Source organism: Protopterus annectens, chromosome 1.part1 (genome assembly GCF_019279795.1).
Source record: "Protopterus annectens isolate FY-2018-M chromosome 1.part1, PAN1.0, whole genome shotgun sequence".
Taxonomy (NCBI): Eukaryota; Metazoa; Chordata; order Ceratodontiformes; family Protopteridae; genus Protopterus; species Protopterus annectens.
The window spans coordinates 1,197,516,432-1,197,537,891 of NC_056726.1; positions in this window are offsets into that span (position 1 = coordinate 1,197,516,432).

The following is a 21,460-nucleotide window of genomic DNA, read 5'->3' on the forward strand; positions in this document are numbered from 1 at the left end:
CAGAAAATTCAAGCCCTACCAAAGCATTATCAATTTAATACTAGTTATATTTAACTGAAGTTAACAGTTTTCAATTCAATTATCTAGAAAGACAAGACTACACATTTGGTAAAACAGCATCATATAAACTAAAATAAACCTTTTTTTTTTTTTTTTTTTTTTAAACTGTTTATACTACTATATAAATCCATGTAATATAAAACACTTGTATTCAAATAGCATTCAAATAATCTTGATGTTAGAAATCAAGAGGAGAGAAAAATAAGTTCTAACATTCATTTAAATCAAAAACTTTGGCTAATATGATTCAGACATTACATATATTAGGATACATCTATTTTCTGTCATGTAAATACAGTTAACAGCTTCCAAAAAAAAAAACCTTGAATTGCTTGTATATGAGCATTTACTCAAAGTTATTATTGCCAATAGAATAAAATATTGTATTCATAGAAATTGTTATAAATCATACTTCATAGTTAAGCAGATTCTCAGAAACATTTATATACATATCTACATACACATATACACACACACACACACACACACACACACACATATATATATATATATATATATATATATACACACACACACACACACACACACACACACACACATACACACACACACACACACACACACACACACACACACACACACACACACACACACACACACACATACACACAAACACACACACACACACACACATACATACACACACACACACACATACATATATATATATATATATATATATATATATATCTGATCTCACTGAGTTGTATCTTTACTGAGCACCATCTTACATTGCTGTCCCTTCAATAAATCTGTCTGCTTTATACAAAATAATGCACAGCAAACACATTTTAGTAACCAGATTTTACAAACATGCTATACTACTGCTTTAAAATATATCACATGACAATTTCTTCCAGTATAGAGTTATAAAATTATTTATGCTTGTCAATCAGATGAATTAAATGAGTTATAGTAATGTATATGTTTGGGACATAGGTTTTTAACACATATTATTAATCTGCTATTCCTGTATCTGTGATGTGTCAGTGTGATATCTAGGTCAAAGGTAAGACCAGCTGCTTTCAGCTTCTCTGTGAGAATTCTGAGAATTGAAGCTTTTGAAGTAGCTCATGGACACTGTGCATGAGACAGCCCACATCCCAGATTGTCTCTTTTAACATTTTGGCGTGAAACTTATTAAAAACTAGTGACAAACATTCATTTAGCAGTGTAAATGCATTTAAACATGACAAAACCTTCACAATGCATTCTACAGGTTATTACAGACTCTATGTAAGTGAAATCAAGCCCAAAATTATTAATAAGTAACAAAACTCAACATTTTTGTCCCAACTCAACTCATATGCGAATCTTATTATTTACTGTGTCTATATGATCAAAAGTATTTCTATATATTAATAAAGAAAAGAAAAGAGAGTAGAAAGTAAAAGGGTGTAAGGCAGAAATAAAAAATGTAAGAGAAAGCTATAAGAAGTATATACAATAGAATATTACTTACTGTTTATATTAATAGAGTTAAAAATAAAACATATTATTTACTATTATTTAGTTCTAATTATTATTAATTAAAGCATGACAGATTATTTACAAACAAGCATAAGCAGTGTAATCAAGAAAGTATGATTAGGTAGTGTCATTCCTGTATCTGTGATGTGTCAGTGTGATATCTAGGTCAAAGGTGAGACTAGCTGCTTTCAGCTTCTCTGTGAGAATTCTGAGAGTTGAAGCTTTTGAAGTAGCTCATGGACACTGTGCATGAGACAGCCCACATCCCAGATTGTCTCTCAACATTTTGGCGGGAAACTTATTAAAAACTAGTGACAAACATTCATTTAGCAGTGTAAATGCATCTAAACATGACAAAACCTTCACAATGCATTCTACAGGTTATTACAGACTCTATGTAAGTGAAATCAAGCCCAAAATTATTAATAAGTAACAAAACTCAACATTTTTGTCCCAACTCAACTCCTATGCAAATCTTATTATTTACTGTGTCTATATGATCAAAAGCATTTCTATATATTAATAAAGAAAAGAAAAGAGAGTAGAAAGTAAAAGGGTGTAAGGCAGAAATAAAAAATGTAAGAGAAAGCTATAAGAAGTATATACAATAGAATGTTACTTACTGTTTATATTAATAGAGTTAAAAATAAAACATATTATTTACTATTATTTCGTTCTAATTATTATTAGTTAAAGCATGACAGATTATTTACAAACAAGCATAAGCAGTGTAATCAAGAAAGTATAATTAGGAATAGCATTTGAAGAACATATAAACTTTTAAAGGAAAAAAAATGTATCAAATTACTGACCTTATTTTTCCTCTTCAGAAAGAGAAACAAGTTAAATCACAGCTTGCCATTAAATCTCCAGATATTTTGACTAGTTATGAAACAAAACATTTCTTTGCACACAGAGAATAACTTTGATTAAATCTTTTCAAAATATTTGTTGCTTCTTGGAAATGCAGGAACTATATTTAAAAGATTAATAATAAAATAAAATGATGAGAGAGAAAAAAACATAGTACAAATCATTTGTTTTTAGTCTCTTCTTCTTCTCTGAAGTCTTCCACGAAGTTTCAGTTGCCAGTCTCTTTAACGAAGGACTAGCCCATTCCATTTCTTCTATTTTTTCCAAAATCTTATTTTTTGATAAACAGTAAAGCAGAGTCTAAGTCATCGAAAATTTTAGGACCACCAGGAAGGAAGATTTTAAGCTTGGCAGGAAACAGAAGGTATGTTTTAAACTGTGCTTTTAAGCTCCCTTATTAGTGGCAGAAAAACTTTTCTTTTAGCTAATACCATGGAAGAATAGTCATTGTCAAAATGCACAGTTGTTTCATTAATCTTAACAGGAGCTTTAGCCCAAGCAGATTTAAGAACCATCTCTTTATCAAAAGATGATAGAAATCTAACTATAACTGATCTAGGATAGTTTTTGTTAGAGTTAGTATTAGCTATAGATCTATGTGCTCTTTTGAAACCAAAAGAGAATGCTTCTGGTAAATCTAAAGTTTTAGGGAGCCATGTTGTTAAAAAAGAAGTAATATTGTTACCTTCAATATTTTCTGGCAGTCCAAAAATCCTAATGTTATTCGCCTAGATCTATTTACCAGGTCAACCAGCTTTGTTTGTAAATGTGTATTTTGTTTCAGCAGAAACTCAATGTTGATTTCCTCTTCTTGTATTCTATTTTCCATGTCATTCACAGCTTCTTCTATGCCTGTCATCTGGATCTTCTGTTGTTGCAGGTCCATATGTAACAAGTCTATTTGTTTTGTAGTTTTTTCTATGAAAGTGTCTATTTTAGTATCCATTTTATCCATCTTAGCAGTAAGTTGCTGGACTATAATTATCAGAGACTGAAGTTCTTTCTTGATGCTGGAGTCTTGAGAATTTGTCTTACTGGAACTCATTTCAGACTGATAAACTGACAGGAAAATTTCCAAAGTAATTTCTGACAGGAATATTATTAAGATTTCCTTTCTTTTTTAGATATAGTTCAAGAACTATATAAAACAAACATATTTAGAAAGAAAATTACTTCAAAAATTAATTTTTTAAGTAATTAATTCCTGTCAATGTAATGAAATTGGTGGAGCTGAAGAAATCTGCTGCTATCCTATGTTCATCCTTGGCCACCCCCCCATACTGTAAATTTGTGATTGACAAGCAAATTAAATTCCAGATGAAATACCCTAATGTGCTTACATTTATGGTGGATGGGATTAAATACTCTGTTTCTACTAAAAACGAGGCAAAGAGAGTGTTTCTGAAGGTTTTTAAAGTTTTACCTGCATCAGAGGGCTGAAAGAAACTTCCGTTGAGACTGGCATGCTCCTGAGGTCAGATCCAGTATGTACTATACTACGAGGCTTAGGTAATCCTTTGTTCCCTGCTTAAGTCATTTAGGCCTCTGTAAAAGCAATAAAACTGTTTGTTTGCGATAATCCGAGGGTCTGCTGGCCGTTTTCCGAACTTTTATGACCTCTACGAACTATTTTTGTCGAGTGGTAAACAGGAAATCTCTTGAATGCAGCTGAGAGTGTGGATTTCGATGTAACACTTCCTGTGGTCCGGCTGTGAAAGTGGTCCCCCGTCGCGAGTATTACTGATGGTTTCCTGGCTTGAGAAGCTGAAAAGAACTGATATAATGTGTTAATGCTTTTTTTAACAAGTAAATAACATTAGAATGTGTACGTGAAGCAAATAATAACATTTGTTTTTCTTGTTTCTTTTTCCTTATGCTTATAGTTTTGAACCAAATTATGTTTTTATACTATCTGCAGTGGGTGCAAGGTTTAGCACTGTATATATGAATATAAATAGGTAAATAGTGGCTATTGGGTGGTGTTAATCAGACAACTAATGTTAGTATAGTTGGGAACTAAAGCATGCAACTGCATAACTTTAATAACTGGTAGTTACATGCACTGTGTATGGTACAGAATTATAATGTGGGATGCATTTACGTTTTTTTTTTTGCTTTTTTTTGCTTGTTTCTTGTTTTTTTTCTTTCTTTCTCTCTCTCAATAAAAGTGGTATATAAATAATGATTGTAACAAAAGAGATATTTGGGGTAGGTATAAGTAGCTAGTCAATATATTAAAAATTTTCTTTAAATGGTAATAATACCTTACAATGGAGATTTGCTTAATTAATAGTTGGAACATAAGCTGTAGAGCAATAGCAGTGTTTGTTAGGGAATGTTTAGTTTAGACTTTGTAGTAGCTAAGTTAGAATATATAGTTTGTAAGTTTAGGAAATGTTTTAAGTTTTATTACATGAAGCTTTTAAATATGTTTGTGTTTTTAACCTTGTTCATGTTTTTTCACATACAAGACCTATATAAGTCCTGGTCCAGGGGTAAAGTGGGTAAGCACTGGCTGGGGACGGGATGTAGGAAATGCTTCCAGATTATGTTTAGTATGCAGTTAGTACATATCCATTGGACAATTTCCCTCTTATACTATTATTGGATAATTAGACCTGTCAATGTGGGAATTAGACTCATGGAACGTTAAAGGGCTCCAGAACTTGAAGAAGAGGAAGCTGTTACTACACATATTGCTACAGGACAAAGCACTGTTTGCATTTTTACAAGAAACACACTTGTTAAATGATCAGTGGGATGATATTAGGAAAAAGAACTGGATCAGAGCGGTAGTGGCATCAGAAGGTAAGACAAACAGTGCTGGAGTAGCCATAATTATTAAAACTCAATACAAAGACAAGATTTTAGACTCTAAAGTGGATCAAAATGGGCAATGGTGTTATGTTATTTTATCGGATAATGCGTTTGATAAACCTCTTTTACTTTTGAATATATATGCACCATGTAATGACCAACAAAGTTTCATAACATCATTATATCCAATCTTAACACAGTATGATGGTTATTATTTTATTGTGGGTGGGGACTGGAATACCTATCAAAATCCAAAGTTGGATAGGTCTTGTCCACAAAGAGCATTTAATAAGCAGGCCGGGATAACATTAAATGATTTCAAGGAAGATTTTCAATTATATGACCCCTTTCGTTATGCACATAATATTAATAATACAACTAAGTATACCTTCTATTCACCATGCCACAAAATATGGTCTAGAATAGATTTTTTCTTGATATCCAAAGCATTAATTAATTTGGAACCAGTAGTGGTTATACATACTCGATATCTATCAGATCACTCAAAAATTTCGTTAAGGTTTTCTAAAGATTTAAAAGATACAAGAATGCATAGAGGTTACAATTGGTCACTTAATCCAAATCTGTTAAATAAAAAGGATATAATAGATGGAATTGTAAAATATCTGAAAGGTTTAACAGATAGGTTGAAGCTTCAGGAACATACTCCTGATATTGAATGGGCAGCAGCTAAATCTCAAATTAGAGGATTTCTTTTGCAAAAAGCCTCATATTATAAGAAAATGCAAAACAATGATATTCAAAAATTAGAAACAAAAGTGAAGCTACTTGATAATGAACTGATTCCGAATTTTAATGCTCAAACAGAGAAGGAAATGTTGAAATGTCAAAGGGATCTCTTTTTGCTGCATAATAGTAGATTAACACTTCAGGAGCATAGGTGTTTAGTGAAATATGCCAATAATGTTCAAATATCGTCAAAAGCATTGGCAAGGATTATAAATCAATCGAAAACAACTGTACATATTTCGGTAATACAATGTAATGACACAGTGTATTCTAAAACTGAGGATATTATTGATATTTTTGAAAAAATCTATACCAAGGTATATGAGGGTCAAATTGATAGGTCTATACATAAACAGAATAAAAGATTCTTGCAAAAAATTAACTTTCCAAAATTAGAAGAGAGTCTGCAAGGTGATCTGATTAAACCTATATCTCCAGAGGAAATAGTATATGTAATTCAACATATGAAAGTACATAAGTCACCAGGTCCTGATGGTTTGACAGTTGAATTTTATAAAGAGTTTGCGGATAGTTTTGGTAAAATATTGTCACATGTATTTAACTACATAATCAGAAATAAAATTAGTGATCCTCACCTTAATGCGTCAAAAACAATCTTTATACGTAAAGCTAATTCAGACCCCCAAAGCCCGGATAATTACAGGCCAATAGCATTAATAAATGTGGATTTGAAAATTCTAACTACCATTATAGCATGTAGGTTAAAAAAGATTATGATACATTTAATTTCTAAGGAACAGGCTGGATTTATGGCAACTAGACAAACTAGTGATAACACACTTACACTACATAATATGATGATGTATGCTAAACAAAACAACTCTAATATTTATGCCCTTATAATAGATGCTCAGAAAGCATTTGATAGAGTGGATATAAACTTTTTGTTTGATGTGTTACCTTATTTCAATATGCCTCAGGAATTTATTCAGATACTACAAATATTATATAGTAATCCGTATACTACGTTATATATTAATAGGAGTTATTCTAAAAGAATACAGATTAAAAATGGTACACGGCAGGTTTCCCTTTGTCCCCCTTATTGTTTAACCTTTATTTAGAACCTCTATTTTTATATATTAAGCAAAATTTGTATCATAATGCACCAATACTTTATAGGAATAAATTATTAATGTTGGGATTTGCTGATGATCTTATTATTTATTGTACAACCCCAATTTCTGATAGTGAAAATATATTAAATGTTATAAACAAATGTTCAGAAGTCTATAATTACAAAATTAATTTGGAGAAAACTAGTATTTTCCCGTTAAGCACCCCTAAACCTTTTTCATTAATGTCCCTGGTGGGGAAGATATCATGTAAAGAAAATATCAAATATTTGGGTATTAGCTTCTCTACGGATAATAAGGATTTTTATAGTAATAATATTAAATGTGTATGGGAACAAATAGTAGCTGATTGTGGCAGATGGAGGAATTTAAGACTACCGGTATTGGCAAAAGTATCAATAGTGAAAATGAATATATTACCACGAATGTTGTATATCTTTAGGTTTGCTCAAGTATCAATTTCAAAGACAGTTTTTAAACAAATTCATAAAGATCTAGCTAAATTTATTTGGGAGCCAAAGAAAACTAGAATATCGTATGAGAAATTAATGACCCCGAAGAGTAGAGGAGGACTTGAGTTACCGAATTTTGAAGTATACTATTTAATTGTGAACGCCAACAGGTGTTTAAGAATTGCTAATTATGAGGTAACTAGTACAAAGTGGATACCAACTTGGGTGGTCTTGAATTACAAGCATATTCTAGATCGGAATATAAATCCTAAAGCTTTACCCTTTTTGGGTAAAAGTAGTTTGATAAAGTATGGGATTATGGACCACTTAAAAACATATGTGTTATCTTTGCAAAATCTATTCCAGTCAGTAGACTTGTTGCAATATATGATGGTTTTTCAACCTTTCCATGGGAATCCCAATTTTAAACTAAATAATCAGTTGATTGATCTTAGTAAATTCCCATTAATAGTTAATTTGACTCTGACTGATGTTTTTAATAAATTTAATTTATCGGCTTTGCAAGCTAGACAGGAATTGAATCTTCCTAAGAGTTATATGGTTATCATGAGGCAAATCAGAGAACTTGCTCTGAGTCATTTTGAAAACTTTAAACCGGTAGTTGGAATTGTGGATAAATGCTATGAATTGTGGCAGGCTCTCTAACAGGAGGTCAAATTTATAACAACAACAAATACATTAATTAAAGATTTAAAATTCCAGGATAAAATTCTGTTGTCAGGGTATTGGGTAAACAAAATGACAGTAGCAGATAATCAGGTATTAAAAGCAATTGATTTAACAATAAAATCGGTCTCTTTTCAAAAGTTGATGTATACGCAGTTGATGATTTGGAATAATGCTTATTATACTCGTCTTAGGTTACATAAATTTAATCCTAGGAATTCTCCAACTTGTCCACATTGCACAAATCAAATGGCGGATCTTCTTCATATGTTCTGGAGCTGCAAGTGTATATATAAACTTTGGAACTCTCTTAGAACACAACTACAAAAGATGGGTTATCAAAGTTCAACGTTATCATGGGAATTTATGATTCCACATGTTCCTCCAAGAGAGCTCTCTAGATCACAAACTATAATATGTATGAATATTTTTTTGCTGATGAAGTTATATATAGCTACAAATTGGTTAGAACCAGATAAGACATCATGGGATAATTTTAAGCTTGTGGCTATAAAGCATATATTAGCACATAAATTACTCCTGAAGCAAAGTAATAAAAATATTAATAACCCGAAAATATGGGAAAAGGTTTTTAATATTATATTAGCATAATACTGTTATTAGGAATATATTAAAGTTTGGATGTATATGTGGAGGAAACAATGTTTTGAAAACATATATGATATGTATGGACGCAAAGTACTTCTACAAATGTTTTGGCTTTGTTTTTTTTTCCTTGGTGTTTTCTTTGTTGGAATAATGACGATTTTTATATGGAAGCATTTCGTGTAGATATTGTATATAGTTTTGATAGTAATAGTAGTGAATTATGTGTATGATTTTATTGTATTTGGAAAATATATTTCAATAAAAATTTATTATGGAAAAAAAAATACATACATACATACATAAATGCATACATACATAAATAAATCCATACATAAATAAATACATACATAAATAAATGCATACATACATAAATACATACATAAATAAATAAATATTATACATACATAAATAAATACATACATACATAAGTACATAAATACATACATACATACATAAATACATACATACATACATCAATAAATACGTACATAAATGCATACATAAAAAATACATACATACATAAATAAATGCATACATAAATAAATACATGCATACATACATACCATAAATACACATACATACACATACATACATACATAAATAGATAGATACATGCATACATAAATACATACATACATACATACATAAATACATACATACATAAATACGTATATACATAAATACATAAATAAACATTTTTAATAATTCTGCATTAATTAGTCAGAGTTTTGTATTTAAGCTGTAAGATATATGAGAAAAATTGTGTTATATATAATTTAAATTTAGCATTGTAACTAATCATACCTCTCAACTGTACAAATTTTTGCAGAATGTCCAGAATTTATCCTCATATTTTTGGTATGTTTTTTATAAATACATACATACACATACATACGTACATACATAAATAGATAGATAGATACATACATACATAAATACATACATACATACATAAAAACATACATACATAATAAACATTTTTAATAATTCTGCATTAATTAGCCAGAGTTTTGTATTTAAGCTGTAAGATATATAAGAAAAATTGTGTTATATATAATTTAAATTTAGCATTGTAACTAATCATACCTCTCAATTGCACAAATTTTTGCAGAATGTCCAGATTTTGGACTCATATTTTTTGTATATTTTTCATAAAATGGTGGTTTTCTGGCAAATTAGTGGTAAATCGTCATCAAGACTAAAGTTAGAAAATAATGAGACACATTTGAGGTTTCAGACTTCATATCCTTCAGAAAATACATACTAATACAAAACCTGTTATTCTATCATCTTTCTAAGTTTGTAAGAGCAATATTTAAAAATTGTCCCTATTTTTGGTCCTTTGCCCCAATTTTATTTATGACCTTGTCCCGATTTCTTGCTCTAAGAGGTTGAGAGGAATGATTGCGACTTTTATTTGATTATGATCCAAAAGCAGGACAAAGGCTAGTTTGATTTACTATTAATTGACATTTGATTATCAAAAAAGTTTAACTGGGTAGGTGGCCATTTTCAGCAGAGGCCAAGGGAAAAAGGCTCAACAAAGATAACTTGTTTTGCAATTACTAAATAAGACTTAGGTTCATAGGTTCATACTAGGCTATCTGCCCTAGGGCATTTATAAGCCTAGCCAGAGTGTGTTTGGCTTTCGCCACCCATTTTAAATTAATTTTGCTATGCCCTTTTTCGAGGTTAGTATACTGTGCCTCTGTCTAACAGTGACACAGAAGTGATACCCGGGTTAAACCTACAATCTCCCATCCACTCATCAAGATTCCTCTTGAAGAGAGTCAATGAGGGACTCTGCCTAACCTGGACTGGGATTTTATTCCAGAGTGAAGGGAGCCTCTGGGTTATGAATCTGTCCCTCCAGCATGTCCTATTTATTTCAGTGCTGATGTTCAAGTCTCTCGAGCGCATAGCTCGATGGGATTTGGATTTTCTGAGGTGCAGCATGTCCATTAATTCCAGGTTGGACATGGCTTTATACATCAGGCACAGATCGCCCCTGAGCAGGCAGTATGCCACTGAGTAGAGCTGGAGTTTCTTTAACCGGGCAGCATATGGCATCTGTTTGAGCCCTTTGATCCTCTTGGTGAGGTACTTTTGGGGTCTTTCCAGTTGCTGCAGGTGTCTGGTAAGGTGCATCCCAAAAGGGGCATTGTACTCAATTATGGGTCTGATGAGGGATGAGTAAAGAGGCACAATGACCTCCCCTGATCTAGATGTGAATCCCTTCATGATTAGTTGGGCTATATAAATGTTTTTTTAACCACTTTGGCCACGTGGTTGTCAAATGAGAGATTGCTATCAACTTGGGTCCCCAGGTCCCTAATTACTTCTTCTGTACTTAATGGATTACCACCTATGTGGTAATTTGTGGGCACTTTGTTTTTGCCAAAGGGGATGACTATACACTTTTTGGCGTTTAGCTTGAGGCCATGGCTCTGGCACCAGTTGTCTGTTTCTATGAGGCCCTTTTGGAGGATGCTTGTGTCAGCTGGAGAGTTGATTATGGCACCCAGTTTGCAGTCATCTGCGAACTTGATCAGCCACAGTCCTTCCGTGTTGGCCTGTACCTCCGTGAAATATATACCGAACAGGATAGATCCCAGGACTGAGCCTTGTGGGATGCCACTTGTAACTGGTTTGGAGTCTGACATGGCTCCAGCAATTCTAACCATGTGGGTTCTGTCCTTGAGCCAGTTTTCAACCCATCTAGTGACATAGGGGTTTATATTTAAGCTGGTGAGCTTATCTATAATGCCCGAGTGGGGTATTGTATCGAAGGCTTTTGCGAGGTCCAGGTAGGCTGTGTGGACCACCTTCCCCTCGTCAATGGCCTTGGTGACTGTTTCAAAGAAATCAACCAGGTTTAAGAGGCAGGATCTGCCCTTAACAAAGCCGAACTGGGTAGGATCCAGTGTCTGTAGGTCCCCAATATCTTTATTTATGAGGTCCATGATGATCCTTTCCATAGCTTTGCAAACCAAGCTAGTCAGGCTTATGGGGCAATAGTTTCCAGGATCCATTGAGGCACCACCTTTATGGAGAGGGACCACTGTTGCTGTACGCCACTCTTTGGGTACATATCCTGTAGTAAGGCTGAGATTGAACAGTAGTTTTATGTTTGGGTTTAGCTCTTCTTGGAGTTCATGTAGGACGCAGCCCGGGACACCGTCTGGTCCCAATGAGCTTTGGAGAGGACAGCTCTTACTTGAGCATCTGAGATGTCAGGGGGGCAGCATTCTGCTGGGATAGATAGTTGCCCTTTTGGTGAGGAGGGGGGGAGAAGTTTGCGTTGAACCTGTCAGCTAGGATGTTGGGAATGTCTGTGGGTTTGGTGTATTTTTTGTCATTTTGGACTAATTCTGAGCATATCTGGGAATTCCCACCCAGGTTCCTAAAATAACTAAAGAAAGCCTTGTGATTATCCTTAGTGTCCTGTGCAATTTTTTTCTCGAAGCTGGCCTTAGACGATTTTATGAGTGCCCGTAGTTTTTTGCTAACACTGATCAGAGATGCCTTCCCTTTTTGGGATTTTGCTCTATCATGTAGTAGCTTCCTCCTTCTATTGTATAGTTTGTTTATGGCTGGGGTCCACCAGACAAGATGTCTGCCTTTGGAGGATTGGGTCTTGGTTTTATTTGGGATTGCATGATCCATGCATTCCTGAAGGTGTTCATAGAATGTGTTTATAAAGGATTCTGTGGTCTGGGCCGTATTTTCCACAAGCCCAGGGGCTTTGAAGGATTCCACCTCGGTTTTGAGGAGTGTGAAATTTGCTTTAGAGAAGTTTTTCACTGTCGTTTTCAGGGCAGGGGGTGGAGTCGGGATGTGAATATCCAATGAGATTAGTTTATGGTCTGATCTTACCAGTGAGGGATACACTTCTGGTCTGGAGCATAGAGTCCCCATGTTGGTGATGATCAGGTCCAGTGTGTTTTCCCCTCTTGTGGGAGTGGTAACTAGTTGTTCCATAGCATTTGAGTTTATAAATTCTAGGAACCTTTGGGCTAGGGTGTTGGAGCTAGAGTAATGCTCCCAGTCTATGTTTGGGTAGTTGAAGTCGCCCAATATAATGGTGTTTGGAGAGACCTTCATATTTTCCAGTGTTCTCAGGAAGGCCGAGTGGGGTTCCTGGGTTTGGGAGGGTGGTCTGTAGCAGGCTATAAACTGGAAGGCAGTTTTACCCACTGTTAGTTGCACATGGATAGTCTCTGATGCTTCGTGCTGTGCCACCAACCTGGTGGTGTGGGTATCTTTGACGAATATTGATACTCCCCCTCCTTTTGTGGTTCGGTCCAAGTTTTGGGACGAAAAGCATGGTATGAGGTATAACCTGGTAGTGCTGGGGTGCTCTCGGGACCCTTGAACCAGGTTTCTGTTACTGCACAGATATCGATGTTCTCCATGCTAAGGAGAGTTTTGAGTGTGTGCATCTTGAGGTTTAGACTTCTGGCATTGAGTAGCATTACTCTTAGTTTCTTATCCCTTGTGATACCTATGGAGGTGGGTTTGTCTTTTGAGCCTTGCCTAAAAAAGGCACTATGGGGGTAGCAAGAGCCTTTGCCAATATCTGAAAGCCCAGGGGTGACAGGTGCAAGCCATCCCTAGCAAAGCATCGTGGCTTGTCGAGCATGTCATCCCAGGCTGACAGGTATTGGATCCCCTTTGAATGACACCAATACTTAAGCCAATTGTTGAAATTGATCATCTTGTCTTCATATTGTGGCATCATTCTTGGTGAGGGTAAGATACTACTCAAGGTCAGGGTCATACCGGCCTGGGCTACATGCTCAGAGAGCTCCTCTATGTCTCTTTTCATGTAGTCCAGGGAGGTACATCTCAGGTCATTCACACCAGCATGGACAATGACTGAGTCATATTTGTACTTGCCTTGGAGTGACCTGAGTGCTTGTATTATGTGGCGGATCCTAGCGCCCGACAGGCAGCTCAGCGTGACCTTCTCCTTTTTCAGCCTGGTGAGTGGGACATCAGTGTGCCTGATGATTGAGTCACCTATTACAAGTGCACATCAAACTATTATTACAATAATCAAGTTTGCTTATGAAATTCAAAAAACAACCATAACCCATGGGTAAAACAATGTTAATGTTATTGTGTCGCTTATTACTTGTAACTGTTTATTTTTTTCCTGCATTTTGTCTTGTTGTTTATATTATAGCATGCATAAAAGGTACAAGTTTTTGTTTTGAAACATACAATTCCTTTGGTTTCAAGCCCAACATGAGTTAACCAATTCAGGGGGTCCCAATTTATCAGTTCGGGTCCCTCGTGGCTGGACCAAGTGAGAAGTAAAGACATAAGTGCATGAATTTGTATTTGTTAAATAGATTTTCCCCAGGATTCATGAAGCTCGGCGCAAGGACGGCGATAGCCTTGCGCTGACCATGCAGCGTAGAGATGGCGCAGCAGCACCACATGCATATTAATGAAGGTGCGCTGCCGTAATGGCCAAGTGCATAGGAAATGTGTACGAGTTCAGGGGGCATGTCCAAGTGCTGCATGGAGGCGTGATCATATCGGCTGCATATGCGCAACCTAAAATGCTGATTGTACAGCCTGCCTCCAATAGTAATCACTCCTGTCAGTGTCCGTGGATACTGAAATGTATGCAAAGCATACAAGACAACTTGTGAACACCACAATAAGAAGTAAACACAAAGGCACGTAGCTGAATATTGAGTCCCCGTCCCTCGAACAAAGATATTTAAAACCCTGTGCCCGTATTCCATTGTAGTGTCACTAGTTATACCAAGTGGAAGCGAAAAGCATCATGTTAGCGCACCGCCAATTTCCAAGCCTAGCCCAATGGTATGCGTTACCACCTGTCCCACATTGTGAGGGACAGTCCCCCTCTAGGCAGGTGTGTCCATACCAAATTCATAATAAATGTGAAATGTCCTGTGGTAGTAAGACATAATTATGTCCCATATGTTATGAAATAGTCTCATACAGTACATATGTCTGTATATAAAATACCTAATTGTTACAAGAAACAGAATAAGCAAGTAAACGAAACAGAAGAAGCAACTACACCGCCACAACAATAAATGCTTATATGTAGGCATGAAACTAAAGTACTATCCTTTGTAATGACCGCGGGTATGTGTTGGCCTGTAAACTCAGATGTGTGCACCAAAATGTCCCATACAGGTCATATCAAAAGGTGGCAACCCTACCAATGGTCAGAGCATTTGCCCAATATCTGCCCATTTGCGGTCCAAGACGTCCTTGCCAGGACGACCCATAGATGAACGGGTATTACCCAGATCTACCTACCATGTCATGAAAGATAAGTATTTGTGAGTACCTATGTGCGTGACGTACAGCATGTGGTTGATCTGAAATGTTAGTGTAGACCTCACAACCATATTGGTCCCAGAGATATGTAGTGTATGCAATGTGTTCTGTTGACTGTGCCATGGGCCATCAACTAGAGAAGGGATGAATGTTGATTGTGGAATATGGGGGTAGGGGGTGACGGATAATGTAATATATCACCAATGGGAGACTGGATTGGATGCACAAGAGATGAACGAGAGGTCTATGAGGGAGCGGTGTGTGAATCAGGAAGATAACCAAAGAACAGATATACACATCCGCTATACAATCCCACAAACATGTGAACATTAAAATGTGCAATACACATGTACAGAAATGTTACCGGCACATACCCACATAATGGTCTGACCTGAACTGAGTCATCCAACCCCAACACACCTGGATACATAATTGAATACCCATCATTCCCTTCATAGCACACCACCCCCCCTTCCTGAACACCCACCAAAACCAGCCATACTCGGGTTGCTAGATAGGCGCGGCCATATCTGCACATAGTGACCCCTACCCATATCTAGTAGGCAGTCTCACCCTAGGCATTCTCAGGATTGCAAACTATGTATCCCTTGCATGTATAACCCTACCTTACAGCCATAAAGCAAAGATGGTCATCGTTCCCCACAATTTTTGGATATCCCTCATGGGATATGTATCTGTTCTAAACATTAGACTTGGTGTCACGACACAATGTCCAGTCCTGTATACATCTGGACACAAGTTGTATGAAGAGTAGCTGTCCACAAGACTGCTCAGCCTTCAGCCAGTCCTGCAGAACCTACGACCCGGGATTAAACACCTGACCGTGATGCACGTCTCCCTACTTGCATTATCGGGAATATATACCTTACACATGCGCATAGTGGCAGTCAGATATAGGGTGCTTAAGGCACTGTAAAGCAGACGTAAGTAGGGTTACCACCTGCCCTACCTTGTGAGGGACAGTCCCTTTTTTGTTAGTTGTGTCCAGACCAAATATAATGCAATGGCAAATGTCCTGTGATAGTAGAAAATATGTCCCATATATCATGTAACAGTTGCATAAAACAGTTATTTATGTAAAATACTCAAAGTTACAAGAAACAGGTGAAGCAAACAAACCGCTACAAGAATAAGTGTTCATTTAGGGAAATAAGTAAAGTTCTAACCTTTGTACTGACCGTGGGTATGTGTCGGCCTGTAAAGTCTGATGTGTGTCCCGAAAATGCTCCGCTTTGGCCATATGAAAAGGTGGCAACCCGAGACGTAAGTGGGTATGCAAGCGTGTATGTGTGATGGTAGGTGGAAGTGATTCAACGGTATGGGAAATGTAAATGAGCATGTAGGTGTATATGCATGTGTCTGTACAGACTGATATATACATATACACACACACACATATCTATATATCTATATATATATATATATATATATATACATATATATATATATACATATATATATATATATATGGGTCTACTTCTAATGACCGAAACGCCGATTCGCCGACAGTGAAATCACCGACACCAAACGACCGACAACGCAGTTGACCGACACGCTCGAATCCCGACAGACGGAAGACCGACAAGGGGAATGTGTAAGCGACCTGGTAAGTATCGATAGTGAGGGATTTAGGAGTAGGGAGCGGACAGGTAAGTGTGCAGTACTCAGGGATGTAGGGTTAGGGTGTGTGATAGGTGAGTGTGCGGTAGTGTCGGAGCTTGGGGTTGGTGTGTAAGTGAGTTAGGGTTAGGGTGCAGGTAGGGAGAGTGTGCAGTGTCGGACCTTGGGGTTCGGGGTGTGTAAGTGAGTTAGGGTTAGGGTGCAGGTAGGGAGAGTGTGCGGTAGTGTCGGACCTTAGGGTTAGGGTTTGGGTTAGGGCTAGTGGATATGTGTTGTAGTGTACTGTGTTGTTTACGTGTAGTGTGTCGGTGTTATGGTGTTCGGTGTTTCGCGTTGTCGGGTTTGTGTGTTGTCGGTTTTCTGGCGTCAGTGATTTCTGTGTCAGGGAATCGTTGGTTCGGTCTTTAGAAGTAGACCCATATATATATATATATATATATATATATATATATATATATATATATATATATATATATGTATGTAGATTATGAAGAATGAATATGGTCACAATATAGGAAATTCCCGTTATAGTTAGTGCTGTTATATATCAGGATTGCCATCGGTGAGGACACCTCTGCATCCCCAACTACAGGTAGAATGCTAAAAGTGGAATGAATGATCTCCCCTTGCTAAGTCTGACTTTCAACTAGGTACAGGGCAGTCCTGGCCCCCAGTTGGACAAGCCTAAACCCGGAAGACCATATGAACACCCTGACAATTGAACACACGTATGTACCAGGACTATAGGCTGTAGAGGTCTGAATATCATCGAAGTGAGTCAACATGTGGCACGAGTCCAAAGCAGTAGGGAACAGGGAATGATGCATGTGTAGTAGTGTGTTTTTCCCAATAGGTAAATGTATGCCTGCTGTGTAAGTGAAGTGATGAGGCGTGTGTTCGGGTAACTATGCACCATGGGTATACATATAAATGAGGCAGAACACCAGTAGTGTAGTGATTAGAGCATCCGCCTAATGAAAAGACATTCACGGTTCAAGGTCGACAATAGCACATATCATTTTGTTTGTGGAATTAATGTTGCTCTGCTGTAAAGCCAACATTTAAACATGCAAAGGTGAACGTATGTATAGCATGGGACTATTAACCAGTTCCTTTCAATCAAAGTGGTATTGTCATAATGTATAAGGCATAAATAAGCATAAATAAGTGACAGTAAACATATGTAATGCACTAATGCACAGTAAGCATAGGCGAGTGCGCCTGCATGGCTGCGTGGGTGTAAGTGGCTCCCAGCATAGGAAATGTATGTTTGTATGAACAGATGTAATATATATATATATATATATATATATATATATATACACACACACACACACACACACACATATATGTGTGTGTATAGATATATATCTACATAGATGAGAAATATATATTGAGGTCGTTATTCAGTGTCCCTGATTCAGTGTTTATTCTTCCCCATTCGTATGAGAGGTTTGATAGTGAGAGAAAGCTCATGTTCCGCCGACTGCCTTAGAAGATCGATAGAATAAAAGGCATGGGGTTACCACCTGTCCACCTTTGCGAGGGACACTCCCCTGTGCGCAGCTGTGTCCTGCATAATAACTGTAATTAAGGCAAATGTCCTGTGGTTTAGTGCAAAGACTACCTATATTGTCTGTAGTAGTAGCATAAAACAATTATGTTCCTCTGAACGACCTTACACATTAAAAAGGTTGGTGCTATTAAGCTGACACATTGACGGACACAGAGCACATATGTATTCATACACATTTTCTGAGGTGCATGGAGTTTATGACTATTACATGCTGTCATTATTCATTACATGTATTCCGACACCTTTCCTCCTAATATCACTAGTTCTAGGATGGTTTAGTTGAGACTGTGTTAGGATTCTGATTCATAATCACGGACGTCCCTGGTAATTGGGGACAGTTCAATGATATGGTCCCTATGTATTCCCCCAGTGGTTTACCGACTGCCCAGTAGATGTGGTCTTATAGTTTGGGAGGTATGGGCATCTGTTATACCCACATCGGTATATTACTTACACCCATAGGGCGGTCCTAATACATGTCTGCCAGCCAACACATGCACACCTAGCCCCATAATCGCATACCCATAGTTCCCCCACCTGCCACTACTCTACAGCACTCATCCTTACTGTGGGCGCAGGTGGAAGCAGGTGGGATATGAACACACCTCTACACACTGCCCACTCTCCCCATGTCGGGACACATGTACGTTGTGTCAACTCATGTGTTATCAGGCTTGCACAACCTACTGTTCCGTGTACAGCTACATTCTGGTCATAATGGTGTTCCCCCATTGGTTGAAGGTACCAAATTTTTGGTGTCCTGCAAGGGACGTTACTGTCCATGTTTAAAGTGTAGAACTTGTAGATCTCTCCCACTGGTAGTTTCCTGCCGGTGGTCTGGGAACCAGTGTTGTATTTACCTTTATTGCATGTCTTTATGTCTCACCGGCCTAGCTGGGGTGGGTGATAAGTAGACGTTTGTTGAGTGGACCTTCCACCAACATATACCCGGTCTAAACATGTTACCCATAACTGCTGTAACATAACCTAGTTATATACATGTGTATATTTACTGTAGCATATATATATATATATATATTTACATTAATATATACAGACATAACTGCATATGTATTCATACATGTATATTCATATCCGGCTGATATATATATATATATATATATATATATATGGATATGTATATATGGGTCCCCTTCACATGGTCAACAGTTCATATAATCGACACTCATTTGGTCGACAGTTCATTTGGTCGACAAGCAGATTTGCCCCCTTCCCCAATGTTGTGCAACCTGGAGTTGATATATATACTTGGGGGGGGGGTGTGTGGGGGGCGAAGCCCCCCTACCTAAAATGCTTGTCGATCAAATGAACTGTCGACCAAATAAACTGTCGACCATATGAACTGTCGACCATGTCAGGTAGACCCGTATATATATATATATATATATATATATATATATATATATATATATATATATATATATATATATATATACATATATATATATATATATATATATATGTATATATATATATATATATATATATATATATATGATTTTATATATATGATTATATATATGTACATCAATGTGTCAATACATTCCCCACTCATACGCACTTACACATGCGTAATGGTGTTTATAAGCTTCACCAGCATACGAGTGCCTTATTCATTATAACGCTGACACACTCCAGTTATCTTGTAATCGGTATGTAGCACGTTATACAGCGGACAGATGTTGCTATATGTTCATATAGGGATTACCGATGGTAATTGGAATGTGATAGTGTGATTCGACCCGTCCCTCTTCTGCACAGCCTATTATTCCATGTACTGTCAATGTTTGTATGGGCACATTCCTATTATTTATGTCAACAAATGGAATGCATGTGTTACAGAATTTGTACTTCAACATATATTGCTGTCTGCATGTGAGTAGGCATATATACCTATTACGACCTAGCTGACCTCCACGGGGCGGTCCATTAGAACCGGCTCATCCAACCCTGGCATGCCTGGATCCATAATTGCATCCCCATAGTTCCCCCACCTGCCACTACTCTACAGCACTCATCCTTACTGTGGACGCAGGTGGATGCAGGTGGGATATGAACACACCCCTACACACTGGCCACTCTCCCCGTGTCGGGACACATGTCGTACGTTGCGTCAATCCATGTGTTATCAGGCTTGCACAACCTACTGTTCCATGTACAGCTACATCCTGGTCATAATTGTGTTGCCCCATTAACTGGAAGTACCAAATTTTTGGTGTCCAGCAAGGGATGTCGCTGTCCATGTTTAAAGTCTAGAACTTGTAGATCTCTCTCATTGGTAGTTTCCTGCCAGTGGTCTGAGAACCAGTGTTGTATTTACCTTTATTGCATGTCTGTATGTCTCACCAGCCTAGCTGGGGGGTGGTAAGTGGACGTTTGTTGAGTGGACCTCTCACCAACATTTGCCCAGTCTAAACCTGTCACCCGTAACTGCTGTAACATAACCTAGGTATATACATGTGTATTTCACTGTAACATATATATATATATATATATATATATATATATATATATATATATATATATATAAATATTTACATTAATATATACAGACATATCTGCATATGTATTCATTCATGTATATTCATATCTTGCTGTCATATATATATATATATATATATATATATATATGTATGTGCATATGTGTGTGTGTGTGTGTGTGTGTGTGTGTGTGTGTGTGTGTGTGTGTGTGTATATATATATATATATATATATATATATATATATATATATATATATATATATATGTATATATTTATATACATCAGTATGTCAATACATTCCCGCTCATATGCACTTACACATGCGTAATGATGTTTATAAGCTTCATCAGCATACTAGTGCCTTATTCATTTTAACACCGACACACTCTTGTCATCTTGTAATCAGTATGTAGCACATTATACAGCGGACAGATGTCACTATATGTTCATGTAGGGATTACCTATGGTAATTGGAATGTGATAGTGTGATTCAACCCATCCCTCTTCTGCACAGCCTATTATTCCATGTACTGTCGATGTTTGTATGGGCACATTCCTATTATTTATGTCAACAAA